Below are 14,350 nucleotides of genomic sequence, written 5' to 3'. Positions count from 1 at the left end.
ATATTTAGGAACTGATCATGTCATTTGTTGCTGTGACTAACAAGTAACATGACCCAAAAACCTCTGGCTATTTGCAATAGATCCCCCAAAATTTAACTAGACCCTTAGTCCTCACAGCATGTTGAACTGGTAGGATTTGACTGGATGTATGTGCTCTCCTGATTGTTACCACCACGAGGACTGAGCATGGGAGGCCAAGATTAGTCAGGCATGTTTGTTCATGCCTGTAGTCCTAGCTACTCAGGAGACTGAGGCAGGAGGATCACTTGAGCCCAAGAGTTTGAAGATGCAGTCAGCTATAATTGCACCACTGCACTGCCCAGAGACCCTGTCTCTAAAATAATAATAATAATGAAATATTGATATGGTTCGGCTCTGTGTCCCTACCCAAATCTCATGTTCAGTTGTAATTCTCAGTGTTGGGGGAGGGGCCTGGTAGGAGGTGATTGGATCATGGGTGCAGATTTTTCCCTTGCTGTTCTCATGATAGTGAGTGAGTTTTCATGAGATCTGATGGTTTCAACGTATCTGACACCTCACCCTTCCTTTTCTCTCCTGCCGCCATGTGAAGATGTGCTTGCTTCCCCTTTGCCCTCCCTCCACGATTATAAGTTTCCTGAAGCCTCCCCAGCTATGCCTCTGGTACAGCATGTAGAACTGTGAGACAATGAAACCTCTTCTCTTTATACATTTTCCAGTCTCACGTAGTTTTTTTATAGCAGTGTGAGAATGAACTAATATAGAAAACTGGTACCAGAGAAGTTAGGCTTTGCTACAAAGATACCTGAAAATGTGGAAGTGACTTGGAACTGCATAATGGGCAGAGGTTGGAACAGTATGAAGGAATCAGAAGAAGACAGGAAGATGAGAGAAAGTTTGGAACTTCTTGAATTGTTGAATGGTTGTGAGAGACTTATTGAATGGTTGTGACCAAAATGCTGATAGTTATATGAACAGTGAAGGCCAGGCTGAGGTGGTCTCCAATGAAGATGAGGAACTTATTGGGAACTAGAGCAAAGGTCACTCTTGCTATGTTTTAGCAAAGAGACTGGCAGCATTGTGCCCCCACTCTAGAGATCTGTAGAACTTCGAACTTGAGAGACATGATTTAAGATATCTAGTGGAAGAAATTTCTAAGCAGCAAAGCATTTAAGATGAACCTGGCTCCTTATAACAGCTTACACTTATATGCATGAACAAAGCGATTATCTGAAACTGTAACTTATATTTAAAAGGGAAGCAAAGTGTAAAAGTTTGAAAAATTTGCAGCCTGACCATGTAGTAGAAAAGAAAAACCCATTTTCTGGAGAGGAAGTCAAGGCTGCAGAAATTTGCATAAGTAAAGAAGAGCCGAATGTTAATAGCCAAGACAATGGGGAAAATGCTTCTAGAGACCTTTCAGACATAAGAGACCTTTGTGGCAGCCCTTCCCATCACAGGTCTGGAGGCTGAGGAGGGAAAAATCATTTTGTGGGCCAGGCCCAGTGCCCCATTGCTCTGTGCAGCCTTAAAACATGACGCCCTGTGTCCCAGCCACTCCAGCTCCAGCTGTGGCTAAAAGGGGCCAAGGTACAATTTGGGCCATTGCCTCAGAGGGTGAAAGCACCAAGTCTTGGCAGCTTACATGTGGTGTTGGGCCTGCAGGTGTGCAGAGGACAAGAGTTGAGATTTGAAAGCCTCTACCTAGATTTCAGAGGATGTAAGGAAATGCCTGGATGTCCAGGCAGAAGTCTGCTGCAAGAGTGGAACCCTCATGAAGAACTTTGACTAGGGCAATGGGGAGGGGAAATGGGGGGTTGGAGGCCCTGCACAGAGTCCCCACTGGGGCACTGCCTAGTGGAGCTGTAAGAAGAGGGCCACCATCCTCCAGATCCCAGAATGATAGATCCATTGACAGCTTGCACTGTGAGCCTGAAAAATCCACAGGCACTCAATGCCAGTCTGTGAAAGCAGCCACAGGGGGTGTACCCTGCAGAGACAGAGGGACAGAGCTGCCCAAGGCCTCAGGAGTCCACCCCTTGCCACCCCTTGCATCGGTGTGGCCTGGATGTGACACATGGAGTCAAAAAAAAGATCATTTTGGAGCTTTAAGATTTAATGACTGCTCTGCTGGGTTTTGGGCTTGCATGGGCCCCCTTTGTTTGGGCCAATTTTTCCCATTTGGAATGGGGGCATTTACCCAATGCCTGCATCCCCATTGTATCTTGGAAGTAACTAATTTGTTTTTTTATTCTACAGGCTCAGAAGGGAACCAAAGGGACAGAAGAAACCTGCTTTGTCTCAGATGAGACTTTGGACGTGGACTTTTGAGTTAATGCTGAAATGATTTAAGACTTTGGGGCACTACTGGGAAGGCATGATTGTGTTTTGAAATGTGAGAGGGATATAAGATTATGGAGGGGTCAGGGGTGGAATGATATGATTTGGCTCTGTGTCTCCACCCAAACCTTATGTTGAATTGTAATTCTCAATGTTGGGGGAGAGACCTAGTGAGAGGTAATTAGCTCTAGGTGGGGGATTTCTCCCTTGCTGTTCTCATGATACTGAGTGAGTTCTCATGATATCTGGTTGTTTAAAAGCGTATAGCACTTCCCCCTTTTCTCTCTCTCTCTCTCTTTCCTGCCACCATGTGAAGATGTGCTTCTTGCATCCTCCATGATTGTAAGTTCCCTGAGGCCTCCCTGGCCATGCCTCCAGTACAGTCTGTGGAACTTTGAGTCAATGAAACTTCTTTAGAAATTACTCAGTCTCAGGTAGTTCTTTATAGCAGTGTCAGAATGGACTAATACAAATATACATTGGATATGAAGGTGACTCTGCTTCGAGAAAGAAAAACATTTTATAACAAAATTACAAGATTATCTTCAAGGACATAATACTTGTTCTTAGATCTTATATTTTGAGTTCAACCAAATAAGCATTTGTTGACAAACTATTCTACACCAAGATATGAGTGTGACCTAGAGCAATTTATAGTCACACACAAATAAGTAAGATATAACATGGCAATTTCAACAACTGAGATAAGAAGGAAGCATAGGAACTTGGCAGAAGCCAGGGAAAGCAGGAGAGTAGACAATTCCTAAATGCCTGTGGAAAGACCTAGGAAAGCACATGAGTCAGCTCAGGGTATCATAACAGGGTACCACACTGGGCAGCTTAAATAGAGACATACAGATTATTCCCAACTTATGACAGTTCAACCTACAATTTTTCTACTTTATAAATGGTGACAAAACAATATGGACACCATCATTTAAAACAAGAATAATACAGGGAAGTTGCAGGAGAATAGAACATTCCAGGCAGCAGTTTCACATGACTAGCAAAAGGAAATTGTTAAAATATCTGCAGCAGCTATGGGCTGATAAGACTCTGAAAAACTCAAGGTGTAGACCAAGCTAGCTAAAACTGACTGGACCCAGCATGCTGGATTTGACCTGGGTTTCACCTAGGTCCTCACTATATGCTCATTAACATTCTAAATCATACACCCATCAGTGCCGTGACAGTTCTGAGAACCCCCATATTTGGTGTACGAATGGATGGCACCACAGTTCCAAGAAATCTCCACCTTTTTCCAGGAATCTTCATTAATATTCCACCCCTTGGTTAAAGAAACTCGTAAAGACAGCAGTCCTAAACCCCCTTGTGTGTGACTCTCTTGAGTACACCTGCACTCCCTTTTCTTGAGTGTGTACTTGTCCCTTTACAATAAATCTCTACTTTCACTATTTTCTAACCCAGCCTCGAAGTCATTCTCCAAACAGTGTCAAGAGCCTGGCCATCAGCTGGGGTTGTGGTCCCACTGGTGCTTGGGGACCTCCCCAGCCCACTGGTATCACGGTTAGTAGAAATTATATTTTGAGTACCCCTACAATCTTTCTGGTTTTCACTTTCAGTATAGTGTTCAATAAATTACATGAGATATTCAACTCTAATACAAAACAGGCTTTGTGTTAGATAACTTTGCCCAATTGTAAGCTAATGGAAGTGTTCTGAGCATGTTTAAGGTAGGCTAGGCTAAGCTGTGATGCTCAGTATGTTATTGTTTGAAACATATGTTCTATGTTTTTTGCAGAGGACTCTTTTTTGGTTTTTTTTGGAGGCTAGAGTGCAGTGAGGTGATCTCAGCTCACTGCAAGTTCTGTCTCCCAGATTCAAGTGATTCTTGTGCCTCAGCCTCTCGCATGTGCCACCCACCAGGCCTGGCTAATTTTTTGTATTTTTAATAGAGACGGGGTTTCACTGTGTTGGCCGGGCTGCTTGTCTAACTCCTGGCCTCTGGTGATCTGCCCACCTCGGCCTCCCAAAGTGCTGGGATTACAGTTGTGAGGCACTGTGCTCCCCTGAAATACTTTTTTCTTTTTCTTTTTCTTTTTCTTTTTTTTTTTTCAGACGGAGTCCTGCTCTGTCACCAGGCTGGAGTACAGTGGCACGATCTCAGCTCACTGCAACCTCCGCCTCCTGGGTTTAAGCGATTCTCCTGCCTCAGCCTCCCAAGTAGCTGGGCCTACAGGTGCATGCCACCATGCCCAGCTAATTTTTATATTTTTAGTAGAGACGGGGTTTCACCATGTTAGGCAAGATGGTCTTGATCTGTTGCTCTCGACCTCATGATCCATCCACCTTAGCTTCCCAAAGTGCTGGGATTACAGGCGTGAGCCATCATACCCAGCCTGATATACATTTTTAACTTACGATCTTTTCAACTTATAATGGGTTTTTCCAGGACATAACCCCTCCAATGCAGAAGTTGGTGAACATCTGCATTCTTTCACAGTTCTGGAGGCTGGAAATCTGAAATCAAGGTGTCAGCAGAGTTAGTTTTTCCTCAAGCCTTGCTCCCTGGCTTGTAGACAGTTGTCATCTCCCTGTGTCCTCACATGGTCATGCCTGTGTGAGTGTCTGCGTCCTAATCTCCTCTTCTTACAAGGACACTAGTCAGATTGGATTAGGGTCCACTCATATGAACTCATTTCAACTTATTCGCCCTTTAAAGTCCCTGTCTCCAAATGCAGTCACATTCTGATGTGGTAGGGTTAGAGCTTCAACAGATGAATTTGGGGGAGACACAGTTCAGTTCAGAAGGGTACACAGGGAAAATGATATGAAAACAAAGCAATGTGCACATACCCAGACTGAGAGGGAACCCAAGTCCTGGCTGGGTCCTCAGCTTTACAGTCAGAAATTCAATTTTGTAAATGCTCAGTCTCCCAGGAGAATCCTGTGGTACTAAACTCACAGAGGCTGTGAGCTCACAGCAGCAGAAGGCCAATTTGGTCTTCTGTGATGAGAAATAGATTTCAAATAGACAGACACTCATGTTGGTTGGTCTGCCAATTTTCTCCCTGAAAGAAAATGTCGTGAGACACAGTATTTCTCTTGGGGGATGGGCTGTAAGAATGTCAAAAAAGAGATAATTTGAGCAATGTTTTTCAAACTGCAGATCACAACCATTAAAAGATCAGAATAAACTGAATTGATTTAGTAGGTTAACAACTACCTTTGCTAATGGAATCTAATAGGATAGAATGAGATGAGATGCAATCTAAAAAATATGGTCTCATCAAACCATCAAAGTGTTTTCAGCCAGGCACAGTGGCTCATGCCTATAATTCCAGCACTTTGAGAGGCCAAGGCAAGAAGATCACTTGAGACCAGGAGTTCAAGACCAGCCTGGGCAACATAGTAAGACCCCATTTCTAAAATAAATTTTTAAAAATCACGAAGTGTTTTGTATGTTCACATGTGTGTCCATGCGTGTGCATGTGCACGTGCATCTAAAACAAATCTCAATGTAAAATGTATTTCTTTCTCTGGAATGTGTTAAAAGACAAAAATTTGAGGCCATGTGTGGTGGTTCATGCCTGTAATCTCAGCACTTTGGGAGGTCAAGGCGGGCAGATCACTTGAGCCCAGGAATTTAAAACCAGCCTGGGCAACATGCCAAAATCCCATGTCTACAAAAAAATGCAAAAGAAAAACAAACTAACAAATTAGCTGGGTGTGGAGTGGTACGTACCTGTGGTCCCAGTTACTCAGGAGGCTGAGGTGGGAGGATTGCTTGAGCCTAGGAGGCAGAGGTTGCAGTGAGCTGAGATCATGCCACTGCACTCCAGCCTGGGCAACAGCAATACTTTGTCTCAAAATAAAAGAAAATAAAAATTGGAAATGCCCTACATTGGACAAACTTGAAAGCTAGATCGTTCCTCCTTGATGCACTTATCCCACTACAGGATTGGGTGTGTTAATTGACTGGATATTTTGCCTTACAAAAATATTGCATGTGTAGAACTCTTAGTCGTAAGGGAAACATGTAAAACTGGTGTAAGGGAAAGGACCAAGTAACTATAAGTATGTAGAGGAACTAGACCAACCAGTGGAACCTGAGCAGAGAAATGGCCTCAGGCATGGTGGTAGTTTCCTGTAATCCCAGCTCTTTGGGAGGCTAAGGCCGGGGAATCGCTTGAATCCGAGAGGCAAAGGTTGCAGTGAGCTGAGATCATGCCACTGCACTCCTGCCTGGACGTCAGAGCAAGGCACTCTCAAGAAAAAAAAAAAGACATAACTCTTAGGCCTCCCAACAACTCTATAAAGGAGACCCTATTTGGCAAGAAAGGGAAATACGGCACAAAGGAAGTAACACCCACATAAGGCCGTGAAGATTGTCACATTACAGCTGACTTTCCCTTGACTCCAACTCTGAATTCTCTCCATTGCACCCCCAACCCCTCCTCTGTTAAATTAGATTCTGCCAGTTGGCCAATCTCGAATTACCATCACTCGAGTACGTATGATGTTTAATCTGGGAATGCTGTTGGGATTTAAAGCATTGGCCAAATATCAGGTTTATATTTGCTCGTAGCAGTGTGGGCTGCAAGCCTGAGAAAACAAACACAAGAGGAAAGCCCACTATCTGTGGGGGGCTCCGCAGCCACCCTGGACATTCAGCTCTAACCAGAACTCTTCACTTAGCTCCTCCAAAAAGGCAGAGTTCTTGGGGTGCCTATGGGTTCCTCAGAAATTGCCATGGTTCTAACCTGATGGTCTCAAAACCTCTTAATGTCTTAGGACAGGTGGGCATCTTCAGGTGCCACTTTCTCATTGTGCAGGTGAAGAAAGTGATCTCAGAAGGGCAGGGGCTTTCTCCAGGTGTCATTGGGACACTGGGAAAAAGTGCTCCACCAGGAGCGGTAGTACGTGCTGGAGTGGGACAGGGACCCAGAGAGAGAAGTGTGGAGGGGGCAGAGGTGGTGCGCATCAGCCTGCAGTCCAGGTGCCACCAGTGAGATGTCAGCCTGGTAAAGAAAGGAATGTGGATAGCCAAGGGCACAGCCCAACCTCCGTGAGCATCAGACAAGGTAGCCAACTGTTTTGCAAACCTCAATGCCCTAGAACCCCAAATGTTTCTGTGTGCCTGTAATCTCTCCTCAGTCTGTGCAGGATTATAATACAACATACAGAGAAGTCAAGGTTAGATTTTTTTTTTTTTTTTGGAGACGGAATCTTGGTCGTCACCCAGGCTGAAGTGCAATGGAACAGTCTCAGCTCACTGCAACCTCCGCCTCCCGGGTTCAGCGATTCTCCTGCCTCAGCCTCCCAAGTAGCTGGGAGTATAGGCTCCCACCACAACATTTGGCTAATTTTTGTATTTTTGGTAGAGATGGGGTTTCAACATGTTGGCCAGGCTGGTCTCTAACTCCTGACCTCAGGTGATCCACCTGCCTCAGCCCCCCAAAGTGCTAGGATTACAGGTGTGAGCCACTGCACCTGGCCTACATTTTTTTTTTTAACCTCAAGTGTCTGTATGACACAATCAAAGCATGCTTGCCTGCTTGGTTGTAAAGACCAAGCCCATCAGCAAGCACAAATGGGTATCTTCAGTCACTTACGCTTCTGGAGTTACCAGAATAACCTTGCACTCTCTCTCCCTTTGGCAACACAAACCACATGAATTGGAAAATAGTCTTTTCTGCAGCCTTAATGCTTGCTTGCTTTCTATTCAAAGGCTACTGCATGACTATACAGCATTTGAGACTCACTCTTTGATTGGAATTCAGGAAACATTGGCTTTCTTAATGCTGATTCTGCATTTCCTGCTGAAATTGAGCTCTCAGCTTTGAGCAGTCCCACTGAAACCAAGAGCAGCCAGCCGGATTCCCTGCAAGTCAGGAAATGAGAGCCAGACTCCCTTGCACGTCTCTGTGGACACTGGAATCGGTTTCCCTTCCTGGGCAGATGAACGGGTGAGGTCATCGCACATGAATGAGTGGTGGAGAAACTCAGCCTTCTAGAAACCAAGACCAAGCATTCATCTCACAAGAAAACATTTTGGAAACTAGGTTTTCATCAACAACATTAAATAAATCACTGGTTTTTAAAGACTAGTAAACCCCAACAGCAGTGTGTCTGGATTTGTTGTAAAACTTAAAGCATGAGTTTTGCTTGTAAATGAGAGTTCCCTGAAATGCCAGCAAAAAAGACAAATCAAACTCAATCCTAGTAATAGAAACCACAACAAGGAAAAACATTTTTTTTTAATAAATGAAACATTTCATGTTTATCCTCAGTGATTTTGTGTTTAAAAGAAACAAACTCTTCCACAAGGAAGGTGTACCTTCAGCCTCCCGGAAGAGTCTCTTGGCTGGTATGACCCAGCCTGGTGCCGGGAAAGAGTGAGATTTGGCAGACGCAGGCATCGGGACTGTCTGCATGGTTAGTGGGTCGCAGGATCTGGCCCCGTCAAAGCAGACAGCACTATCATCCGTGCACAGCCTGCAGAACTGGGGTCAGGTGTACCCTGATGCCAGGATCTCTGCCCTCCTTCTCCTGAGAGGGGAGACCCCCTCACCTCCTTCAATTTCACCTCTTCCCCTCCCCCCCCACCTTCCAGATAGGAAGGAGGGTAAAGAAGGAAAAATAAATAAAATAAAATCCCAAAGAGCTGGGAAAATTACTCTCTTTACTTCCCAGCGTGTCTGCTATCTGTTAACCTTGAGAGAGCTGCAAATGAATGTTGTCTCTGCCGGCTGGAGCCCAGCACTGGTTCATGCCCCCACATCTCCACAGACCAGGCTCCCTCCTGGAAACACCTCTGCTAATAAACAGCTTGTTGCTTTTGTCTTGTCTCTGTAAGCCCCTCCCTTGCTGGTCCCTGCTCACGCTGCATATGAATTAGCAAATCAATGAAGCCAGAAGATTGTAAGGTCAGATGTCCAGCAAATGGACAATGACATAGTTCCACTTCAGTTTCTCCTTTAGCCTTGTAAGCCTATAAACGGGAGAGGAGCTGCAGCTCGCAGAGCTGGAGAGCTGGAGAGCTCGGTGAATGAGGCTGAAACTCCCTGCAGCTCCTGGCCGAATAAAAAACTCCCTTCCTCAGTTCAGTGTTGGAGAGGTTTGTTCCCGCCACTCCTGCTACACTCCCAGTTCTCATCCTGTGGGCGTCATGTTTGATCATCTACACAACAACCCTCTTGTTGCCATTCCCAGATCCTCATTGGTGCATTGTTCTTGTTGTTTATAGTAGACTTTATTCATGTATTTATTTTAACTTTTTAATTTTTTGAGACTGTTGTCAGGCTGGAGAGCAGTGGCTCAATCTCAACTCACTGCAACCTCTGCCTCCCGGGTTCAAGTGATTCTCCTGCCTTAGCCTCCTGAGTAGCTGGTGCTACAGGAAGGTGCCACCATGTCCAGCTATTTTTTGTATTTTTTTTAGTAGTGATGGGGTTTCACCAGGTTGGCCAGGATGGTCTCGATCTCTTGACCTCTTGATCTGCCTGCCTCAGCCTCCCAAAGTGCTGGGATTACAGGTGTTAGCCACCATGCCTGGCCAGTAGACTTTATTTTTTAGAGCAGTTTTAGGTTCATAGCATGAAGGAGCAGAAAATACAGAGTATTCCCATATCCCCGGTGCCCTATAGACACATAGCCTCTCCCATGTCAACATCCCCCACAGAGTGGTCCATCTGTTACCACTGATGAGCTACATTGACACATCATCACCAAAGTCTGTGGTTGTCACCGGGGTTCACTCCTGGCATTGTACATTCTGTGGGCTTGGACAAATGTATACTGATGTGCCCACCACTCCAGTATTCCACAGAGTAGTTTCACTGTATTAAAAATCCTCTGTGTGGCCAGGCATGGTGGCTCACGCCTGTAATCCTAGCACTTTGGGAGGCCGAGGTGGGCTGACTGCCTGAGCTCAGGAGTTCAAGACTAGCCTGGGCAACATGGCGAAACCCTGTCTCTACTAAAAATACAAAAAATTAGCTGGCCATGGCTGTGTGTGCCTGTAGTCCCAGCTACTTGGGAGGCTGAGGCGGGGGAATCACTTGAACCTGGGAGATGGAGGTTGCAGTGAGCCGAGACTGCATCCACTACACTCCAGCCTGGGCACCAGAGCAAGACTCCAACTCAAAAAAAAAAAAAATCCTCTGTGCTTGACCAATTCATCTCTAATCTTTTTTTTACTGTCTCCATAGTTTTGCCTTTCCCAAGAATGTCACAGGATCGGAACCACTGAGCCTTTCCACATTGGCTTCTTTCACTTAGTAAACAGGTATGTTCCTTTTGGAGACCGTATCTCATCTTCTGGTTAAAGAGCAGGACTAACTACATAATTTGTGTGACTCGGTGTAAGATGAAAATGTAGGGGCCTCTTGTGCAAAATTGTTAAGAGCTTCAAGATGGTGACAGCAGAGCATGAAGCCAAGTGTGGACCTTCCGAAGGCTGGGCGCTGAGAAAAGGTACAGGTGTCAGCCCATGAAACCACCTACTAAAGAGTAAGGTTTTAAAAGTAAGTGCCCCACTGGGCGCAATGGCTTATGCCTGTAATCCCAGCACGTTGGGAGGCCGAGACGGACAGATCATGAGGTCAAGAGATCGAGATCATCCTGGCCAACATGGTGAAACCCTGTCTCTATTAAAAATACAAAAATTAGCTGGGCATGGTGGCACACGCCTATAGTCCCAGCTACTTTGGAGGCTGAGGCAGGAAAATCACTTGAACCCAGGAGGCGAAGGTTGTAGTGAGCTGAGGTCACACCACTGCACTCCAGCCTGGCAAGAGAGAGAGACTCCGTCTCAAAAAATAATAATAATAATAAAATTAAATTAAAAAATAAAAATAAAGCAAATGCCCAACATGTGAGTGGGTCCTTTGTCTTCTTTAGATTCCATAAAGCTCGGACTTTTGTGTAAACAAAAGTGTTTATTTTTGTTTGTTTGTTTCTACAATGCTTCCACAGTTGCCAATAACCTCGGCACTCAAGCACTTTCTCAAACAATACAGCTCAAAAAACAAGAGGGACAAAGCCGGGGGCTCTGCTGATGACTTCCTTAATTTTATCAAAACATAAAAACACAGTATACTCAGAGGGATTGGATCATGAAGCAGGAAGCCCCCTCAGTACCCATGAGCGGGCAATGAATAACGTTTATTGATAAAAAGAAAACAGGCCCCTTTTTTGACGACATCTCAAATTGTCTTACTGATGACGAGGCAGGCTTACGTATTTCCAGGCAGCACGACTCTAATTTAGGGAGTGCTGCAGCTGAGTAGTTAGCCAGTTTCCTGCTCACAGGGTGAAATATGCCAGACTCTAGGAAATCAAGGCAGGCTGCAGCACAGGGGCAGGTCCCCGTGCTGAGGAGCACACATTGGCTCCGGCTTTCACCCTATTATTGTAAACTAAATGTCACTCCCTCTTGCTTTCTCCCAAATGCTGGTACTTTAGAATTCGTGCAACAGTGCAGAACACTGAGGGGGAAATGTTCCATCTCTCATGCTGGCAAGACCCGTAGGGCACAGAGAGTTTGGGGCGAGGGCTGCAGAGAGGACGAGGGAACGGCCCCGGATGGCGCTGTGCCTCACCAGCAGACCTGGTTGTAAAGAGCATTAGTGTCTAGAGTGGCGGCAACGTGGACCCACAGTCTGGGCGGCTGAAACAAGACATTTATTTTCTCACAGGTTTGGAGGCTGCAAGTCTGAGATCCAGGTGTCGGCAAGGATCTTTTTCCTGAGACCTCTCCCCATAGCTCGCAGGTTGTGTCTTCTGCCCGTGTCCCTCTGTCCGTGTGTCTATGTCCTCATCTCCTCCTCTTAGAGGACACCTGTCATGTTAGTTAGGGCTCACCTGTATGATCTCACTGTAAGTTGACTACCGCTGTAAAACCTATGCCTCCAAACACAGCCACTGAGGTCCTGGGGTTTAAGGCCCCGACACAGGAATTTTAGAGGAACACAATTCAGCCACAACACAAGGTAATTTAAATTCTCCCCAGAGAGTGAGATGCAGAGGGACATCCGGCGGTGTTACCACATATGCAGTTCTTCTGCAACTGCACTTTTAATGAAATGTATCCTTGATTTATTCTACAGTGTTAACCTTCCTCCCTTTTACCTTTACAAGTGGAATTGAATTGTTTTAAATTACCCCTAGGAAATCCTCTCTCTTTTCTATCACTTTATGTTTCCTTTCTCTCATATACCAATAACATTATGTAGTTCTTTTACAAAGCTGAATGATCAAACTACTTAAGTTGTTTGTTTGACTTTCTATTTAGTGGTTTGGAATATAGATCAATCTAAGTAAAGTCAAGCCAGTAAGAGTTAAAGGGTAACAGATTCTAAACTCTTTAAGACTTTAAATCCCAGCTCCACTTCCCCTAGACCATCCTGGCCAGCATGGTGAAACCCTGTCTCTACTAAAAATACCACAATTACCCGGGTGTGGTGGCGTGTGCCTGTAATCCCAGTTACTCAGGAGACTGAGGCAGGAGAAGCCCTTGAACCGGGAGGTGGAGTTTGCAGTGAATCCAGTTGGCACCATTACACTCCAGCCTGGGGGACAATAGCGAAACTCTGTCTCAAAAAAAGAAAGAAAGAGCCGGGCGCGGTGGTTCACGCCTGTAATCCCAGCACTTTGGGAGGCCGAGGCGGGTGGATCACAAGGTCAAGAGATCGAGACCATCCTGGTCAACATGGTGAAACCCCGTCTCTACTAAAAATACAAGAAATTAGCTGGGCATGGTGGCGCGTGCCTGTAATCCCAGCTACTCAGGAGGCTGAGGCAGGAGAATTGCCTGAACCCGGGAGGTGGAGGTTGCGGTGAGCCGAGATCGCGCCATTGCACTCCAGCCTGGGTAACAAGAGCGAAACTCCGTCTCCAAAAAAAAAAAAAAAAAGAAAGAAAGAAACATTATTTATTTTTTTTTTTTGAGTCAGAGTCTTGCTCTGTCGCCAGGCGCCAGGCTGGAGTGCAGTGGCGCGATCTCGGCTCACTGCAACCTCCGCCTCCCAAGTTCAAGCAATTCTCCTGCCTCAGCCTCCTGAGTAGCTGGTTTTACGGGCACGCGCCACCATGCCCAGCTAATTTTTGTATTTTTTAGTAGAGACGGGGTTTCACCATGTTGGCCAGGATGATCTCGATCTCTTGACCTCGTGATCCGCCCGCCTCGGCCTCCCAAAGTGCTGGGATTACAGGCGTGAGCCACCGCGCCAAGGGTGCAGTGAGGGTCCTGCTGCTCTCAGCACAGAAAGCCAGTGACTGAGATGAGTATTACGAAGGAAGAAGCTTTCCCCAGGTGCTGCAGTTGAGGAGATGGGAGCTCAGTTTCAAATCCATCCCCCTGACCCACTCAAATTAGGGGTTTCTATAGCAGAGGAAAAGGTGTAACAATGTGTGAGAAAACAGGAACTTGAAAGTGGTAAGGAAATAATCGTGATAAATAAGGGAGTCTCATTGTCTGGAGTGGTGATCTGGTGAGTTTCAGTTCTTTGCTACTTTTAGAGAGGCCTGGCCGGGGGAGGGGTCCTCTCCTGAGGAAGGAAGATACTCAGATAAAACAAAGTTTCAAGCTTTAAGACCAGGGTCAGTTTCTATGTTTATCCAAAAAGATTGTCTATGGGACTATTGGATTGATTTCCTTTACAAAATTAGCTAACTGAAACAGTGTGGAACAGTGTCTCTCTCTCTCTCCCTCTTTTTTCTTTTCTTTCTTTCTTTCTTTCTTTTTTTTTTTTTGAGACAGCAGCTTAAGCTGTTGCCCAGGCTGGAGTGCAGTGGCTCAGTCATGGCTCAGCTTAGCCTCAACCTCCCAGGCTCAAGTGATCCTTAGGCTCCAGAGTAGTTGGGATTACAGAGGTGCCCCACCACACTCAGCTAAATTAAAAAAAAAATTTTTGTAGAGACGGGGTCTCGCTCAGTTGCCCAGGCTGGTCTCAAACTCCTGTGCTCAAGTGATTCCCCTGCCTTGGCCTCCCAAAGTGCTGGGATTACAGATGTGAGCCACCCCACTGGGCCCAGTATCTTTATGGACCTTATTGCTCCTTCTCTT

Source organism: Aotus nancymaae, unplaced genomic scaffold (genome assembly GCF_030222135.1).
Source record: "Aotus nancymaae isolate 86718 unplaced genomic scaffold, 86718_ANA_hifiasm-v0.15.2.pri h1tg000041l, whole genome shotgun sequence".
In the NCBI taxonomy this organism is placed as follows: Eukaryota; Metazoa; Chordata; class Mammalia; order Primates; family Aotidae; genus Aotus; species Aotus nancymaae.
The sequence above is the reverse complement of the archived record's forward strand: the minus strand, read 5'-3'. Positions refer to the sequence as shown.